Here is a 6989-nt window from a genome sequence, read left to right as displayed (position 1 = left end):
TATTAACTGTCAAGGGGATGGAAGGAGCCGTTTGAGCGACGGCATAAAGAAAATAGTTGGATGGAGTCCATGTTTGACCTTTACGAATATACTGATGACATTTGACTTAAAACTGGGTTTTTTAATTGCTTGTAACTTTCAATTTAAGCAACTCCAAAATCTGAAAATAACGACAAATTTAATGTCTAGAAGCTGACTGGCCGACCTTAACTGCTATTTTTGAATGACCATTACATTCAGTTATCAGTAACGATACCAAAATCACTGTCCACATAACAGGCCTCCTTGAAGACATCTATTCAAATCACTTTTTAGATGTATTTCACTGCACTGAAGTAAGCTGTATACGAGTATGTGGCACTGTAGGCAGACATTCTATTGTATCGAGGAAATAACCTATAGGCTAACGAGGAAAAGATTCGCTTTATCACGTTAAAGCCGTCAATGTATGTTAAACACCGTCAAAACATTATCCACAAAAATGGAAAACAACCCCTTATTAAGGAACAAATTATCGTAACTGTAGCATTGCATTACCAACAAGATCGTCTACCAATTGCCAGGGGGTGTACTACATACGCCTTAATCAGGTATTGTTTATACGAAACAGAGCAGCTACACACCGCTAAAAAATCTAAGTAGGTCTTAAAGGTTTTACATGCATCTGTTTAACATTTATGAGGGTATTCCATGATGCACGTTAGCTTAGAATCTATTGGGCAAAGATTTCTCAGCAGCAACATACCAGTCGCCTCTGCTTATAACTTGTACAGTTCACAGTTGATACGCTCCGGCTGTATGTGTAATGGATAACTACAACTATACGTGGACCTATGTTGACAGTTCTTCTTGAGGCGTTATAATCGTATATAGAACTGTAAAGGGGGTTTAGGTGTCTCCCCATTTTATGTTGTTTTCTTCCTTTTGTTTTGGTGCTTCACAGTCCATGTTATTTACTTCTTTTTCTTTTTGTAGGTTTTAATATCATGTTGCTATCATTTCCATTGACATCGAATTAAGATTGTTTCATTGTCTGTTGACTGAAATTGTTCACGAATATATCTTTAAAATATTTTATTTAAATGAAATCTAGTTGTATTATGATTGTTGGGTTGTTGTTTTTTTTGTGTGTTGTTTTTTTGTTGTTCTGTTCTTTTCTAAAACGGTAATGATTTTGAAGCAGTATTTGCCGAGTGCAGTATAAATTCTGTTTTTTATAATACAATGGGATTTTTTTTCAAGAGTACGTCAAATACGATGTTTATATCTCATTACAGGTAAACAATATACCAGAGTGTCAGCATACTCAGAAAACAAAATAGACCAAACCGGATACGACAGGATAATTCCGCTGTTTGATCATGACATTCAGGTTAATAATTCAAATACTCTACACTACAGGTGACACTTTTTAAAATATTCCAAATACAAAATAGTATATATAACCTTACACATTTGCAAATAACTTCCTTCAGTCTGACATTTCGAAGCACCACCAAATCGTTATTAGTTTATCTTTGAGTTCTAAAAGTCAGATGGTATACAAATTGACTTTTTGCGCTATACAACTCTCCAAACGGATTACTGGCGACAGGTTTTAACAGCAGCGAATTAACGTGCTTTGTAAGGATCGAAGCTGAAAGTCAGAGGTACGCTACAGCCCTTAGACAGTCGTGTATTGTCGACTCGGTACAACAGCCTATCGTCATGCTTTGTTTTGGCGTCTCTTTATTTCTGGTTGTTATCTTTTTGTTTCAATTTTAAATTCCAATGCTTTCCCTGTGTTCTTAAGCTGTCGTCGTGTTTTCATTCCACCATATTGACCTTTTGTTTTAGCAGTAAACATAACATCCAAACTGAACAAAAGAGCTAATTTTTAAAGTTAATAGCTAACCTTAATCTCAGTTTCTCACAAAGCAACGTGACAATGCGTATACTATAATAAATATAAATTTTACTTATCTTAGAACAATTATGAAACAAGGTTAAATCACGCTTTTAGGCCCGGATGTTAGTACGCGGGGCGTCTTAATATGGGAGGAAACTGGAGTACCCGGAGAAAAACCACGTGATCGACAAGGCAACCCTAATACCCTTTCACGTCCGATCGGGGTATCAAACCACGGTCGCCTTCATTAAAGTCGAGTACGTTATACACGCCACACCTATTATAAACGGTGCAGTGTTGGTTCAGAACGTGCAAAAATGTTGTTAATTGGTGTGTGCACTAGTGTAAAGTAGGTAATGTCATGCTATTAAAAAATGTGTGTAGATTAAACATAAATATCCGACATAATTGAATTAAAAATATATTTTCCTGAAAATAAAGCGACAATATGAATCTCATTAAAGTAAAGCAATTAAAAGTATATGTGAGGTAATATACAGAAAGAGTCAAACTAAAGTAGGCATGTTAGACTACTGTGAATGAATTAACGGAGTTTTAATGAGTCGAGGTCCCAAATCTAAGATAAACCCTCCTTTATATATATTCACTGATTCATCTTAACGTATAGCTCTTAGTCATTGAGCTTTATAGAAAGTTATACAAACATGATAGACATGAGTACATCAAAAATAGTCATGATAACAATCATAACATTTTGCAAGGAATCCGAAAAAAAATATTAACAACCTTGGATAATTAAATTTGAATTTATTTTTCACAAAACGAATCCGATTTAAACTTCGTAATTGTTAGTTTCTGGTATACAATAAGGAGATTTAATGTGAATATCATATAGTACAGAAAACAATCATGGGAGTAGTTAGTTCTGGGGCAGCTTATACACAATTCAATTGTTTCAGCACTTAAACAGGAGACACGTACCGATAGCGACACACGTATATCCACTAATCTGTTTATCCCAATTAGCGGCCGCGGCTCCGGCTTGGACAATGGCGGATCTCATTAGCAACCAGGGCATGTGGGGGCCGTGACGTCACTGACAAATTGTCATGCCAGTATATTTGTTCCGATGATTCTATGAGGCGGTCTCTTTTTCACCGCGAAAGTGTAAGGTGTGAGATAGGACGTGAGCAGGCCAGGATTAGAGCAATACACCTGTAGGAGTTATAGTAATCTATCTGTGAACTAAAACTAGCAGCCGACCCGACTGATTGTGCTCAACACCAAGGTAAGGTTTGTTGTCTATTCTGCATGTAAAATATAGCATTTGTTACAAAATATTGTAATATTTGGTTCTGTGGTACTTTGTAAGGATCAAATATGTGAGTTAGTTCATAATTATGTAGTAATTTCCTAGTAGATGACATTGACACAGTGTATAATACGCTCCTAACTAGACAGAGTCGTTCATGTTCAGTTATTTTTAAAATCTTGCTTATTGTTCTTTCACTTTTTTATTTACTATAATCCTTGTGTTCATCGAATAGTTAATATGCTAGAAACGAATCATTTCCTAAGTACGCCATTACATGCCATTAACACTAGGTGCGATTTGGTCCTAAGTTACATCAGAACATGTCTTTGACACAAGGCACGATTTGTTTGTTAGTTACATCAGCACATGTCTTTGACACAAGGCCCGATTTGTTTGTTAGTTACATCAGAAGATGTCTTTGACACAAGGCACGATCTGTTTGTTAGTTACATCCGAACATGTCTTTGACACCAGGCATGCTTTGTTCGTTAGTTACATCAGCACATGTCTTTGACACAATGCACGATTTGTTTGTTAGGTACATCAGAACATGTCTTCGACACAAGGCACGATTTATTTGTTAGTTACATCAGAAGATGTCTTTGACACAAGGCACGATTTGTTTGTTAGTTACATCAGAACATGTCTTTGACAGAAGGTACAGAATAAGGAATAGAATGGGTCTCATGTATACAATTACATGATCGTAGAATCGGAGGTTGTTTCTGTCTTGTCTTCTACGAAGGGGTAATTGAAAGTTTCAAGAATAGACCTGTTATATCCAACTCTATGTGTATAGTAGTGGCGAATTATATAGGGGGAATCGGGGGTTTTCTTGTTACATCCGCTGCTCCCATTGCAATACTTGGGATTTTTTTGTATTTTCTATCTTAACTGTATTTTTGTCATACATGTCGTTGACACAAGATACTTTTTGTGTCTTATTTTCGTCAATAATGGTCCTTGACACAAGGTATTAAACGTTTCTTGACTACGTTATTGCATGTTCCTGTCAGCAAAAAAGGGTGAAACGTTCACTAGATACATCAGTGTTTATTTCGAATTTCAAATGTTCCTTTTGTGATCGGTCAATGCCCTCAGTAGCATGTACATGTATATTTATTTAATCTTTTAGATTCTATAGACCTGTCTAACTTAAATGAAAATAGCAAGCGAATGGATACTGTATTAAGAGATTTTTCATAGATCTTATGAAATCCCTGACCCCGCAGAACGTTCGTGTATTGGAGTTTTATAACTTTAGAGAATAACTTTCATATCCTGTTAGCAGAAGACATGTTATGAATATTGTTAAATTCTCCTTCAATATTACGACTAACTAATTAAGCTGCTTGATTAAGAGTTACCAGTGGTTGGAACGGCTTAATCGGTGATAATTCGCTATGATACGGGCGGGTTCGATGGTAATCTCAAAAATAATTGTTTCCTGTATGCGCAATATTTTTCGATTATTGATAACAGAAGGAAATCCCGCCTGTCCTTAAACACAGTATGACATAAAACTGTCTGTTTGTTCCAAAACATAATGATATGTATAGATTAAGTTATAGAAGGTATACTAAACTTCCTGTAGATTAGGACATTGTATTTTCTCTGGTACAAGCACACCACGCTTTCGTATGTAGAACTGATAATGATGAAATGTTGATCGTGTAGCATTTTTGACTAATAACGCACTGCACAAACGTACTCGATGTAAATGGTGTTTATTGTAATTTTCGCTCATATGTAATTATTATTTTTCGTTTAAAACATGCCTTAATCTAGAATTGAAAGCTGCAATATTGGTCTTTTCTTCTCCTTGAAAAATCGACATTCTTTTGAAGGTCACCAGGCCAGACGCAGGCTGACAACGGATCACAGACCTTAATTATCCATAAGGCATCTAATGTAATTTATCTGGCATTATAGACCTTAACATTTGAGATTTGAAACTTAATACAAGACGTTTTAGGCAGCTACTATTGGATTAACAGTAATCTCGTGTCTGTATTTTATGACAAATGGACATTTGTGTATTGAAGTATAAACTATATAGTGGTCAATTCAGTGAGGTTGTTTAAATGCATTCGTGTATTTAACAGGATATGTAATGACGAGTGTCACTTTTTCGGTCCTGACGAGTAGACATTAGATTTCGGTGTTTCCTTTTGTGTTTCATATATCAATATTATCTGTTCATTTGTCTGAATAAGACGTTTGTATTTGGAATGCTTGATGCGAGAGTAATGAAAATATAAAACGGAATCTTATTTCAGAAAATGTAAGTGATACATTGCATGCGGTTCGAAACTTAACGCGGACACCTTGATTTGTCTTTATACTTCTACACGTAATTAAACATTGATGTTGCGTATATATCGTGTGAGAGGGTTTCATCTTTTCCCATTTTACTTAATATTGTATGTTCAGTCTAAATGAGTCGGGAAAGAGTCTTCTATCACGGGACGTCTGTATGAGTCATGGTTCATCTAGTCGTAGGCAAAGGACATGTTATAGAGATTTTGCCATCATCGTTCCTTATATTTGAAGATAATATTAGCAAAGGTAAAAACAGATCAGACTGAAAATTAGAGAAATTAAGATTGCCGTGCGATTTATTTACTCTAGTTACCAAAACTGGCAGCGGTTTAGTTCACCAATCTTCTGCTTGCAGAATCTACCTATACGAATAACGAATTACTAATAACTAAACTGTTGTTAAAACAAATGACAGGAATAAATAAGCTTTGTACACTAGAGTAATAATTCTGAAATGTATATCATGAAATAATATCACTGTTTTGGTTGAGTAGTGAAGATTCAAGTTTTATGCCAAAATGTTTTACACTTAGGTCATCATTGGGTACTTACTAGGTGTGCTGCTTTACTGTAATACGTATACCAATGGTATACCAGGAGGTATAGGCACGTTCCGTACTTTTATTTACTAAAGTTGGTATATGTGTATCTCATAGAAATAGCTTATCAACATCCAGCATGTCGTTCAAATTATGCATTTATCGTATATACTTGTTCAATCAATAGAACAGCCATCTGTCTAGGGAGGTTAGGTATTATTCGACGTAACAATTATGACATGAACAACTGGTTCATGGTATTCATAGCCGATTTTGAAGCCATCTAAATGACATTGTACATGTATGTAATGTATTATACTATATACTGAACATGACTGTGCGGGAACATATCGGTATTTGTACGATTACAAATATTAAAGTGTTCGTAGTAATATTTCGTTAACAATGAAACGTTGCTTCAGAAACTCATTGCTATACACTAACAATGTGTACAACAGTACATTCTTAATATACTTCATCAAAAAATTGAGAGAAACTTTTGCTTGCTGTTTGACAACATTGTGCAATCATTTGACCACAAAGTTCGTGTTTACACTTCATAATCATATCATCCTTGTATGACAGTCATCCCACGTATATCGATAGGTAGTGACACATTGTCAATAATCATGAAAGACAGTATCATTTTACAGGTCCCACTCTCCTCACTGCATTGTGACACCAACACGCGATCCCGCGTGATATATCACCTTATGTGGTCGATTGGGTATCGACCGCGCATGGTATTACACGTGTAAAACCCGTGGTCATTCATCAATATTCTCTTATGTTTAATGATTCGTTATCAAGATGTTGCTATAAACTGCACACGTATTCTATTCACCTCTACCGTATCCATTTAAAACCTTTCATTTATGGGTTGTTAGATCTTCATTGTGTTGAAATAGCCGTTTGATTTATCAGCTGAATGACATCATATTAACTATTGTCATTGATAGATGCA

The 6989-nt window shown here is 35.4% G+C and overlaps 1 protein-coding gene across 1 annotated transcript in view; it reads left to right on the top strand.

The window, feature by feature from the left end:
• The first annotated feature begins 2960 nt into the window (after window positions 1-2960).
• The window catches only part of LOC110440704, a 50316-nt gene continuing 46287 nt past the window's right edge, over window positions 2961-6989 (top strand). The window contains exon 1 of the mRNA XM_021483866.1: window positions 2961-3137. The gene's annotated coding sequence lies outside the window, so the exon portion shown is untranslated. The remainder of the gene's footprint in view (window positions 3138-6989) is intronic.

This window comes from Mizuhopecten yessoensis, unplaced genomic scaffold (genome assembly GCF_002113885.1).
Source record: "Mizuhopecten yessoensis strain PY_sf001 unplaced genomic scaffold, ASM211388v2 scaffold1779, whole genome shotgun sequence".
NCBI classification, from domain to species: domain Eukaryota; kingdom Metazoa; phylum Mollusca; class Bivalvia; order Pectinida; family Pectinidae; genus Mizuhopecten; species Mizuhopecten yessoensis.
This window is presented reverse-complemented; position numbering and strand designations above follow the sequence as displayed.